At 43.1% G+C, this 12933-nt stretch overlaps 1 protein-coding gene across 4 annotated transcripts in view; it reads left to right on the forward strand.

Annotated features, from left to right (window-relative positions):
* The first annotated feature begins 11577 nt into the window (after nt 1-11577).
* SMAD1 (SMAD family member 1) overlaps nt 11578-12933 on the forward strand; it is a 42845-nt gene continuing 41489 nt past the window's right edge. The window contains exon 1 of one of the 4 annotated variants that reach the window (XM_079306192.1): nt 11578-11791. The gene's annotated coding sequence lies outside the window, so the exon portion shown is untranslated. Of the gene's footprint in view, nt 11792-11901; nt 12025-12129; nt 12647-12933 lie in introns of those variants that run through there. The other 3 variants (XM_079306193.1, XM_079306196.1, XM_079306195.1) reach the window with 3 other exon arrangements.

Raw genomic sequence — 12933 nt, forward strand, 5'->3', positions numbered from 1 at the left:
GCTTAAGTTAAGGTATAGTCACTGTGATCTTTAATAACAATAAACCAGCATGTTAACTGAGTGGGTTCAAGTGTGGTTGTAACCTTTTGCATTCTTTGGACTTTGCTGTTTATCTGGTATTTGTGCTATCAGATACACATTAAGACACTCCCTAGATCCTGGTTTTGTTAGTGTGTCTCTACTTCTTGTGCCAGTGGTCACGTTCTATTCTGAGAGGTGTTACTTTGTCAATATACACTGCCCCTTAAAATCACTCTTGTTTATTGCCTACAGCACACATGTAATACCCATCTCGAGCAATTTGCAGATGATCTCTTGGAAATGCTGCCAAAATTCCAGGAAGGCTTCATGATGGTTCCCTTTACTTGCTGGATAGGGTGTTTAATGGCGAGCTCATTTCATAAATGCTTGCCATGTTTGCTCAGCTGTGCACCTGCTTTGGAAAGAAATTTGCAGTGGAGCCTCAAGACAGAGCAGGCTAACCCCAGGCCCAGGAGCACACCAGGCAGCAGAAATTCCAGTTACCAGGTTTTGCAGATGCCAGATGCTAAGCTTCAGCTCTCCAGCACTAAGCTGCAGCGTGCCATGGATCTCATGCCAGAATCAAGGTTGCCTGTTCGTAGTATAGACATGTCTTTCATGTTTGAAATTATGTCTAAGGAAGAACCGGAGATAAGACAGATATTGGCAAAGGGAGAGAGGAGAAAGGAATTTCTACACTTATTAGTCATGTTATTGAAGAAAGAGGGAAGATTTTATCATGCCTGTCTTGCTGAAAGCAAGGCTCTGGGTTCACAAGATTGCTGGCTGCAGTGTGTAACTGAGTCTACTTTCCTACAGGTTGATGCTCGAAGGTTGCCACTGCTTTCCTCACAAAAAGGGGAAAAAGTTCTGGCAGCAGGGTGTGTACTGCATGTGTGCCTCTGCAGGTATGGCCAGTAGGTGAGAATGAAGCTGGCCTTTTTTGCAACCTTACTAAAATATGTGTGTGGTGAGGGGCAACACGGGATTAATCCCCACAAGGTTGGAAGGAGAGCTATTGATTGCTCGTTCTGCTGGCCCAGATGGATGAAAGGATTGAAGTCCTCCCAGCTACCCACTGCTTGGTTAACAGGCATCTGCTGATTAAAGCACTTATCAAAAACAAAATAAAGACTAATGGTGTGAAGAGAACTACAGCAGTCTTGCCTATGGAAATCCCTTTAATGGAAAAAAAAAAAAGACTGATTAATGGGTTTTGCTGTTTCACTGGTGAGAGGAGCATGGTCCCTTTAAAAGCCTTGGCCTCCTTTTCTGAACGCTGTTGCTGAGCTGTGCCCCACCCCTGCATAAGCAACACCTGCATACCTGCAGGGTACTGTCTTCTTGATAGCTTGTACACCTTAATAATACCTGGTGGTGCAGTGGTCTAGGTTTGGGATGTTTCTCTATCCAGCCTGTTAGTGTGAGGACGCTGAGGTAGCATCTGCCAGATCCTGGTGATGTAATAGCACACAGTGCTCCTAATATCCTTTTTACAGCATTTGTGTTCTTTGTAGCCACTGAGCTGATGAGTTTTAAAAGGAAAAAAAGGTACACTAAGGCACTTCCCTTCAAGATAAACTCAAATGCAAATCCTAGCAAGCAGAATACAAAACAATTCCAGATGATGTGGGAGCTGTGCACCACAGGTTTCTCATCAAACCAATAGTGTTTCAGTTTCTCAGTGTTGACTGACTGCATATGACATATGCTAAGCTGAACTGGGGTATGTGCAATTGCTCTGGATACAGAAATGCATTAAATGTCCAGGAATCCTCACAGTACAGATCCTATGTGGTCTGAGGAAGCCTGATGGATTTTAAGGAGGAATGAGGCATTTGGGAGTGATAGAATATTCGAGGCTTCCAGAAACCTTTGTTTAGCATGATCTATATATGTGCATTGCTTTGAGAAGAAATAGCTAACTTGAAGAAAAAATGTAAATAGACTAAATAAGATACTCTTTTGACAGAATTAATGAAGTCTTCATTATGTGGGAAGGAGAGAGAGGAAGAACAAAATGTTAAGGTGAGACTGGGGAGGTAAATACACAGAGAAATATAGTTCCAGAGCATAAACACAATGTAAGCTGCAGAAAAAGACACAGAAGAAAGAAATGTCGGCCTTACTGGGTTAGGACAACAGGAGTCAGGGAGATAGTTGGCAGGGAAAAAATCAATGTGCAGAAAGTGCTGCACAAATATCAGCCATGCTCTCCAGGACCAAAGAGCAAGTACTGTGTTTCAGTGTGTGTTTGTATAGTGTATAACACATGCAATTTCACTCCTGATTACTAGTAAAAGACAGTGTATACACAATCAACAATTATCACATAAAAGCCCCAGTAGGAAACACAAGACAAGGGGTTGGCAAACCACTGGCTGACCTAGTCTGTCACTCCTTGTTTTGTTCCCAGTTGCTCATTGTAGAACTAATTACTGGCAAATTGCAGAGCTGAGGTCATTAAGACTTAGAACTCCTTACATCTTTCCCACCTAATTTTAAAACCAACTAGAGTGCTTTGATTCTTTCTTGTAGGTAATGCTGTTGTATTTGAACCCCTCACATCCCCCTTATTTTGGCATTTGCACATTTGGCAATTGCACATGGTCCTGCCATTAGTAGGGCTGGAGATCTCCCAGTGTAGACACTGCAGTTCTTTCCTCTGGACCATAGTCATTCCCTGGAATACGAGGGAGAAGTACCCAAATTCTGCCCCTCATGGTTTACATCAAAAGGACCTTACTTGGGTGCAGATGGAAAACTGAGCTGCACAAGGAAAAACTTCCAGGATGGCAGACAGCTCTGGAAAATCCAATCAGCTTTAAAGAGAAACACACTGCATTCAGCTGTCTCCGTACTGATAATGAGCATTTACTATGCCGAGATCCTGACAAGTGCACCATGCAGGGGTAATTGTCTGTTATAAATGGCACCAGAGTAAGGAGGAGACCAGTGATCTGTCCTTAACATGATTATACACCACAAACCAACGATAAGGCAGGCACTGCTCCTCTGATTCACTTTCAGCAAAGATGAATGGCCATAAGGCAAAGAAAAACAAAAGTCAAAACAAAGCACATAATACGGGGATGCTTTGCAGACTAAAAAAATATAGGAATTAATTCTTTTGTAGACTGATTAACTGATACATCTGAGCAATGCAATCATAGAGAGAATGCAAGCTTTATAAATTCATTTTGGCCTTAGCATTCACTCTGCAGCATCCTGCACCCCACAGCATGTAGGAGGTGTTCTTCTGAGAGGACAATTAAAAACAGAGTGAGTCCTGACCACTTGAAATAACCAAAATCCATGAGGATCATATTTCTGTTTAGCCCATCATGTAATTTCAGTGTCCTGGCTAAATTTCAATTTGATTTGTTACATTCTGACTACTTAATTTCACAAGTAACATACTTGTCATCATCTTTGATTATTTGAAGATAAGAACTTGCATGTTTTTTGAGAATAACAGTTACCCATAAAATTCTACTGTAATACTATATTTTTCAGGCAAAGAAAAAGATACAAAATCGAAAGCAAGGAGCTGAAAATCATAATAAAAATGAAACCACATTATACCAGCGTCTGGAGAAATGAGTTGAGGTAAAGACTGTTAGGTGGGAGTGTGAATGGATGGGAAATGTGAATGTAAAGGAAAAGGAATGTATCTGTAAAGCAACAGATTATATAATTTGCTTTATTTTGCATGTCTCTTTCTCAAAAATTCTCATGGTGTTTGCAGTCATAGAGAAATTTAAATTTCTTGGGTCTGCTGCTCTAGTTTTGAAAAGCTTTAAAATGGGGTTTTGCAGAGAGAAGGCTAGCAGGTTGTACTAGGATCATAGAAACCAAACAAGCTCCTTTTCTCCATTTATGTTGCCTCTGAAAATGTCATGTCCACAAGCAAAGACAAGCATGATTTATTTAATTAATCACAAGGCATGACTGTAATTTTATTTCTTGTCTGAAAAATGAGAAATGTGGTTCCAGCAGTACAGTGCCCCTTCTGCATAACAGACCAGGGACCTGTTTGGGTACCTCAGACGTCTGGGAATCTAGCTGAAAACTGGGACTGTGCCTTGGGATCTCTGTCAGCTGAATCCTAAATCCCAATCCTAAACTGTTTCTTACAGTATCCATGTTTTCCCTAGAGTGTATCTCATCTGAACACTGACCAACCTTGACCTATTTTGTGCAAGATTTGATTAGATCACAGTGCATGCCTGCCTAACTGCAGGCCATAAATTGCAATCTTCCATCTGGTTGCTCTCTGACAAGTGAACATGGTCCTTCAGCGTTGTCTCCCAGGTGCTGCAGGCTTGGGCACATGAGCAGGGTGGAGTAACAAGATGTAGGGTTCTTGTTCTGTGCAAATGGACATCCTAACAGCTGGACCAGCTGTGAACTGACTGTGAGGCCTCTCTGACTGCAGGTTTTCAGACAGAATAAGGCACCATTGCTATCCCTTGCTAAGTGCAGTTTTCTTCACAGCAGAAGTTTCTTTCTATGGTGATGTCCATATTGAATGTTTGATCTTTGTCTGTAAATATGATATTTTTAGACACCCAGATAAAATGCTTCACACTGAAAGCTACTAGTTGTCTGATGAGACAAATGTGTACCCTAATTAGTTTTTCTTCATTTTCTCCCCTTTCTAAAGAGCCACTGACTGTGGTATTTAAAGCCATGTAATCCTTTCCCTTCTCTCTGACACCTCCAACACCAGCAGGATGTCTGGATGTCCATAGGGTGCTTTGGTCCTTTAAACTACATTATTAGTGGACTGAGATCATCACTTGTTATTCAGGTTGCCCAGTGCTTCCCCCATTGAAACTATATTGATTTTATGTGGTTAGAACATCATCAAGTGTTAATTGTCCTTGGTGTGTGCTTTGGGCAGAATATATGTAGAAAATATCAGCAAACAGCTTAAGTATATCAGAGAAGAGGATAAAAAATTATCATTTATTTGTCAGGGCTGAAAATACTAGAGAATTTTTTTTAGAAGCTCTAGTGCCCCTGTTCATTCAAGAAGAGAGCTTAAATTTGGCAGGGGAAGGGCAGATGAGAGATGAACTGTGTTGAGGGATAAGCTGTGAGTTGCAATACAGTCTTAGATTTACAACTAAATATTGCAATAATTCATTGCAATATTGCATTATTGCAATAATGGTTAGCTCCAGCATGAACACAGGGAGAAAACAAAATATTATTTGACCACTATTTGTTCTGTTCAATGAATAAGACAGTCTTTATGATGGAACATAAATGAGCATTCAGTTAAAGACAGGTACCAGGACACACTCAAACTGAGTGTCTAACTAAGATTATACTAGCAATGCTAATTTTGATTATTTGCAACTTTCAAGTGTTTAACTTAGTTTTTAAAAAGTTTTACACCTGTACAGAGGATTTACCAATGCGATTTGTGTAACATTTTATGAACTGTGGAGGGTTTTTATTTAAAAGCTGCCCAAAAAAAGCTGCCCAAAGCTGTCAAAAATTTGACATTTTGGGTCAAGCAAGAAAATAGTGGAATTAAAAATTGGTCTAAAAGCTTTTGTCATGTGGGCAACCTTTCCCAACACTTTATGGGACTGTCAGGTTGTCTGAAACCTGCAAGGTAATTTCCTCCTCAAAGTGCAAACGGAAACTAATATAATACACATACATTCATTGTCAGGGCTGTCTGCTATTGAGAACTCACTAAGAGCCCATTGCCTTGTGATGACTAATTAAATCTGATTTACTTACTCTTTACTTACTCTCCAAAGTTCAGTTTCTTCCACGCCTTAAGCAAAGAGCAAAGGAAAACTTGGGAATACGGGAAAGAAAAGAAACCATGGGAATGCAGGCAAAACCAGTGCTGAGCTGTCAGCTTCTTTTAAGCCAGCTGAGAACAACTCTGTCTTTTGAAGAGTCAATTAATAATTTTTTGTAGGATTTTTGCAATTCTTTGGCCTCTGGTTGGTTCATGAACAGCAAAAGAGCAACAGGTCATTTTTTCTTTTTTCATGTAGTACAATATCCAACAGCTTTTTTAATACACAGTGATCATAGCAGCTCACTGAATTTCTCAGTCCAGTCACACATTCTCCTTGTCTTCTGTTACTCACCAGTGAGCCCTGTTTATATGGTTAGAGCAGTTCTAAAAACATCTTTGCAGTTATGCTCAAAACTAAAGTATTTTTCCTTGGTTAAAAAAAAAAAAAAAAAAAAGCAGCTTGCTTAGTCTATCACTAACTTTCATAACCACCTTAAACTGGCTGAGGTCAACAACACAATCAAAAAGATAAGTTTCACCCTTCCTCCTACCTCAGCCCTGCCTCTGCACAAGATCAGCACAAGGATCTGGACAACCACACAATGAGCCAGATCAGGAAACTGATCCAAATTAAAAATGAGCTTGGCCCCTGAAACATTTGCTCTCCCCAGCCATCTGAGTTCCCTGGGCCTGTTCAGCTCGCAGCTGCACAACAACTGTGCCAGCACAGAGCGGGTGGGTGACACGGGGCTAGGGCTGAGCAGCCCTGGCGGAGGAGGGAGTGGGAACTGTTTCACTACTGACTTATTCAGCCAAGAGTGACACTGAGCTCAGGCAACCTGACTTAGAATTCACAGCCTTTTCCTTTTATGTTTTAAATCATTATATAAAATGGGCTGAGTATTTTGTCACAAAATATCAATACAACATGGAAGTAAAGAAATGCATTTAGATGCATTACGTGCCATTTTGTTAGTCTTCCACTGAGACAGAACACTCTATTGAGACAATTACCATGGTTTTTCCAGCCTTCACACATTGCCACAAGCAGTCCTGCTCCAAGGCTCCTTATCCCATGAATGCTAGTGCAGCTGTGTGACCATGGCAGTCCTGAGTCCTGCACAGCAAGCTGTGGCACACAGCCACTCACACAGCCCAGGCATTTGGGCACTGCTTGTGCAGCCACTGCAACCAAGGGACCAAGAAATAACACCTCAGGATTGCCAAACCACCTTTGATTTCTTCTCAAAGAGTTATTAGCTTTAATTTTGTCTCTGCCACCTGTCTGAATAAATTTTAATATATCATTCTCTGGTGGTTTTCGCAACAAGATGTAACTAGGACAAGGACTGTAAGAACTTGAAAACAGTAATTAAAGTGGGAGATAAGATTAATCTTAGCGGTGTCTTCCAAGAAACCAGCAGTAGAGCTTGGTTGTTCCAGTTATGTAAATCTTTTTAAGCTGAATGACTGAAGAGAAATTTAATTTTCAAAGAACCAATAATGTTTGATTACACCGAGTCCATTATCCCTTGCTGAGGTGATAACCAGGAGAAAGTGAAACTACCTTCAAAAGCTTCTGCATGGATTCAGGCAAGATCCAAAGGGAGAACTCCATTCTCTAGAAAGTACAATAGTGGTGCAGTGCAGTGGGCATGAATATTGTGCTTTGTGGAAGCAGGTGATGAGCTGTCAGAACAGAGGGCGAACTCCCTTCTTTACTGGAAATCTAACACTGCTGGAGCAAAGTCCGTACATCAGTCTCATGAGAAAAGAACCAATAAAGGAGATAAGGGAGTGCCCTGCTTAATACTTTATTTCAGCCCAAACCTCTTGGAATTGTAACTTTTAATAAGGATCTTGGCAGCTTTAGCCAGGCACATTAATCTTGAGAAAGTAATGAATTTAGGTCTGATTCCCATCATCCCAATGGTGGAAAAGATGAATGACTACTCAATCTGATCAAAGACTTTTCTGGTATCTGCAGATAGATTTATAGCAGAAGCCTTATTTAATATAACAGAGGTACACACATAATAACCTTGTAAAATTATCAAGTTCCACGTTTATTCTATATGAATCCCACTTAATTGTGGTGAGCCAGTTTAGGAAGAACTTCTGAGAGTGAAATGGATTCTTTGTTCTTTTGCCTATGACAGTGAGCAGAACAGTAAGACAGGTCCCAAGTAGATATTTGACTCTATAGAGTGAAATTCATAAAGGGCTCATTCTAGAAAATGGCCAGACACCCCAAAGCAGGACTACAGAGAGACTGCATGTCACAACTGCTGCCTTCAAGGCCTTTCACAACTTAGTTCCTTTTTTCCTGTGCTTGTATGGTTGCTAGACAGGACCTTGTATCCAGATGGGCTTGGAAAACCATACGCAGCTCTGCACAGTTATGATGACCTCCTAAAAATGCTCCTTAGCTTCTCCCACATGCTGTCTTCTGCCTGAGGCACCTTTCCCAAACAGATCTGTGTAGCTGCTAATCAGTCTGCATATCCTATGTTAATGCTGAGGTGGGAGGCTTCTTAATACCTCACCTACTCAAAGAAAAAGTAGACAAGCCATGAAGGATAAAGGGTGATAAATTTTATAAGCCAGCCCAAGAAGGAAGGAAATAATGAAATCCAGTATCCTCAGAAAGCTATTATTCTTCTTGAAAGAACTGCCTCTTCTTTCTGAAAATATTGTTGGTATTTTCCCACGGTAGGACAACAGTGTAATGGCTGAAAAGAAAATTACTCCAGTGATTTTAATGTAAATAATAAGTTTTGTGTTTGATATAATTTAATTATTTAATTATCCATGAAACTCTTAGTTTCTGCTAGAAACCTAGTATACATGAAGGTGAAGCAAAGTTACTGACTTTGGAGCTAAACTGTCTCCAGAAGACACTGCATTCCTGGAACATCTTGATTAAGCCACATGAAGCCTGGCTGAAGTTAACAAGAAATACCAAATCATAGCCTTCATACAAACTTGGATTTTTGAGAAAGATTGAAAGTTGTTATAGCTACAGTACTACTACTACTAGTATTTCTTAAATACTTGTTACATAATATAATAATATAAAATATGCAGCATAATGAATGTCTTTTAGCACTCAGGCTTCTGATAATTGGTTTCCAAGACACAGATTTTAAAGATGATTGGGCAGGTGCTTGGTGAGATGCTAGAAAGTGTCTATGAGATTAAAGTTTCCTTTGAGAATCATATTAGTTTATCTGTGTGAGTGCTCCAACTCCATTAAAATTCAGGTTCACAGGCCTTATGACTGATAGTGTCATCAGATTGTGCACCTAATCTGATGAAAAGCCAGGCTGTTTACAGAAGGAATGGTTCTTCTCTTTCTTCATTGCCCCAGCCTCACAGCCTGTTTTCCTTGCATCAGTCGGAATGATCATGTAGTTGCAGAGCAAAAAGAGAAAAAACCCATTCTATCTTGCCTCTTGAGATAGCACAGTTGTTCAGCCCAGTGCAGAGGGGCATCAAGGTTGATACCTAGGTGTTCATACCCCTCTGATCTCCTTTTCTCAGTTTTCAAATGTTATTCAGAAAAGCCAGGAAGAAGCCAAGGATTCAGGGTATTAAAGTAGCCAGTGGAGTCAGAATTGGTGAGTGTGCAGTAAGACACTGCTGATACTGCTCACCCATGGAGTAATGGGTATGGACAGCCAGCTCTGACTGCACATGCTGAAGCAGGGGCAGACTTGAAGTTTTGACTCGGCTGTGTGACAGAGCAGCCCAGCCAGGGAAGCCTCGAGGCAGGTCTGACCAGGGCACAGTTTCTGCCTTGTCCCCTGGCCTGCTCACACCACTGCTCTGTCTGAAGCCAGGTCTACCCAGCCCTCTCCAGGACAACCACTCTGGTTATTAAACACCAGTGAAAGACTCTCCTAGCTGTTTTATAGCCCTTTTTAGGGAAAGCAGCATATTAATGTGATCCTCCTCAAGCCTCAACGTAAGCAGAGAATAATTTAATTCTCTCATGCCAAAGCCAACCTACCAGTCAACCCTAACAACAACAAAAGCAGTAAAAACGTGGTTTTAACAAGACACCTGACAAACTGCAGTGCTTCCCTAATTATCTCCTTGTCATATCTGTTTAGTGTGAATCATTAATTGATACTTGAGCAACCAGGATCCAGTGGATGTAGCTTGTGCCTGCCAAGTCAGCGTGCAGAGCAGAGCAGAGCAGAGCTCAGGCACACATAAGGCCTTTTCCATGTATTTTTCTGTGTGAGACTGGATCACCAAGACTGCCAAGCAGATACTATTGCTGCATCCACAACTCTTGGTCCAGGACACCTAGACACAGATTAAGCATTACCACAGTAAAAAACCAGTATCAGTTTCATGTTTCTTCTGTACCTTGCTTGCAAATGTCTTTATTACACTGACAAAATTTAAAGACCTTTCAGTTTGTCTTGAGATAAACTTTACCAGTTGTATCTGCAGTCCAGTGCTACACTGTATCTGTGATTGTACATAAAAAAAAAAAAAGTTTACTTGCTAACTGTAGTTGTATACAGAGCAAGCACAAAATACACATTCAAGCTGATTACTGAAGTTCACTCATCTTGAATCATTTAAGGTTCAAAATTTCAAAAAAAGTAATTTTATTCCAGGCTTTCTCCATCAATATTATAGCATTATTCTGTGTGGGAGCTCCTCTACTATTATTGTAGGATAATAACTAACAACATAGTACAATTCTCCTGTTTGCAATTTATGTGGTATTTATGTGGCAAAGGAATGGATAAATTTTAGATTATGAAGTCAGAAAGACGCACTGATACCCTCACAGGCATAAACCTGGGTAATTTTTACTGCTGCTGTTGTGCTCCTGCTGTGACCTTGGGCAAGCCATTCCAGTTCTGTATCTTCAGACTTGCAATGCACCTGGGTGGGCACCACTGTGCATCTGGTAAAACTCTGAGAGCCTTAAATCCTCTGGGCCTCCGTGTTGCTGGATTTAAAAATGAAGTTAGAGTCATAGTCAGAACTGCCTATACATGTGAAAATTTACTGGCCCAAGTATAGGGATATAATTATGCCAGTATAGGAGTATCAGAATATTTTGCCACATAGAAACATCGTGCACTTGTTGCTCCCTATCTCCTTCCAGGAACGATGACTGAGTAAAAGCCAAAGTATTTGTTAAAGAATCATTTCCAGTTCAATCCTGATTGTGTAACACTTATCTGTAAAGTTCCCCGTAAGCACAGCCGGCAGGAGAGGCTCACCGCGGGCTCCAAACTTTCGGCCAGTTCCACTTTGGAGCTGACACTCGCAGATCCAAATGGAGTTCAAGTTCATTTCAGAGGGACAGCGGCATGAGGCTTCATTACTGTGGGTCTGAAGTGATGGGCTCATGTGTGATGGATTTACTCGCATGAATGAGTAAGTGCGGCAATACCTATGGGCAGGAGGATGTCCACGTGTAAAACACCTGGGGATAGAGAGCGCTCTGTCATTGGGACGTATTACAGCAATTACTTCAGTATTAAGACTAGACCAAGTCAAGGCTGAATCACCTGTGGCAAGCGGCAGGATTCCTGTTCGATCGGGAATTGACTCCGAGTCTGACAGCATCCGCCGCTGTCCCCGAAGCCGCGCTGTAGAGCGGGGCAGAAACGCCTTAGGAGCCGAGGGAGTGGGAGGGGGCTCACACCGGCGGCTGTCGGGCCGTGGGTCAGGGCACACAGCGGCCGTGCCGTGCCGGGCCGGGGCCGCTCTCCGCGGCGGGCGCAGCGCTCCCAGCGGGACCCGGCGGCGCGGCGGCGGGGGCGGGAATTTGGGGAGGATCCCTGGCCGGGCCGGTGCGTGTGTGTGTGAGTGTGTGTGAGTGTGCCGGTGAGCGGCGCGGGGCGGCTCCGGCCGCCTGACGCCAGCCGGGCCACATCCATCCCGATCCCGATCCCGATCCCGATCCCGATCCCGATCCTGGCGCGGAGGAGCTGCTGCTGCCCGCCCGTCACCGCCCGCCCGCCGGTAACAACTTCGCGTCCCCCCGCGCCTCTCCCCGCTGGCTGCCCGGGGGCCGGGCCGCTGTGCCCGCACATCCGCCCCCTCCTCCCCTTCTCCTCCGCGGTCCGTGCCCGGCGCTGCCCGGCGCTCTCGGCCGCGGGGCGGGCGGCACTGGCTCCGGGCAGCGCCGCGCTCCCGCTCTGCTCCCCGGCATGATGGCGGCCCGGCGGGGACCGCTCCCGGCTCCAAGTTGGTGGGTATGTGCGCGCCGGGCCCGGCGGGCGGCACAGCCCTTCCCGGCGGGAAGCGGCCGGCCTGCGGCTCCTCCCGGCCCCATGGTGGCCCGCGGGATCGCGGCGGAGCCCGGCCGGCCGGGCTGGGGCCGCCTTTGTGTGTGCGGGAGCAGCCCTTGGCTCCCGCCTCGGCCCAGCCGCGTCCCTCTCATTTATCTTCTTTCTTCTTTTGCCTCTCTGCCTTTCTTTCCTTTCTTTCTGCAGCCCCTTCCCCTCCTGTTTTTTTTTTTTTTCCCTCCCCTCCCCTTCTTTAATGACAAATCTGTGCTTAGAGGTCAAGGAAAGTTCACTTTTTTTTTCTTTTCCCTGTTAGAGGGTTTGGATGCTTGAGATTTTCCCCCTCCTCAGTATAGTTGCTTCATATACTCGTACAGCCAAATAATCTTATCCTGAATATAGATCTTTAAAGCTTATTAAAATTTACTGGCGTGGAAATACTCAGTCATGCGTTCGAAAGGATCTGGGCCAAATACTGATTTTTTTTTTTTTTTTTTTTTTTTTTTAATATAAACTGAAGTCAGATGGAGTTCTGACCGAGGCAGGGTTGCTGTGATTGCTCTTCTGTTAGTAGATCAATCTGAAGAAGGTACGTGGTCCGACCTTACAGTTTGCTTTTACAGTATCTGGATACCAACAGCTTATACTGAAAAAATACTTTTATACTGAAAATTGTTATTTTGGTGTACTTTAGGTTAAAATGATGCTCACTGCATGTCTACAGTTTTATTTGGGGAAGTATTTTAAACAGAGGTTAATAAAAACAATATTGTTAGAGCCAGATGGGGAGGAGTAGAAGTAGATGTATATTTCAGATACGGGCAAGTGGCAAAGATCATTGCCTGAAACATGTCAGTGTTTAATGGATGTCAGTGT

This window comes from Erithacus rubecula, assembly GCF_903797595.1.
Source record: "Erithacus rubecula genome assembly, chromosome: 5".
NCBI lineage: Eukaryota > Metazoa > Chordata > Aves > Passeriformes > Muscicapidae > Erithacus > Erithacus rubecula.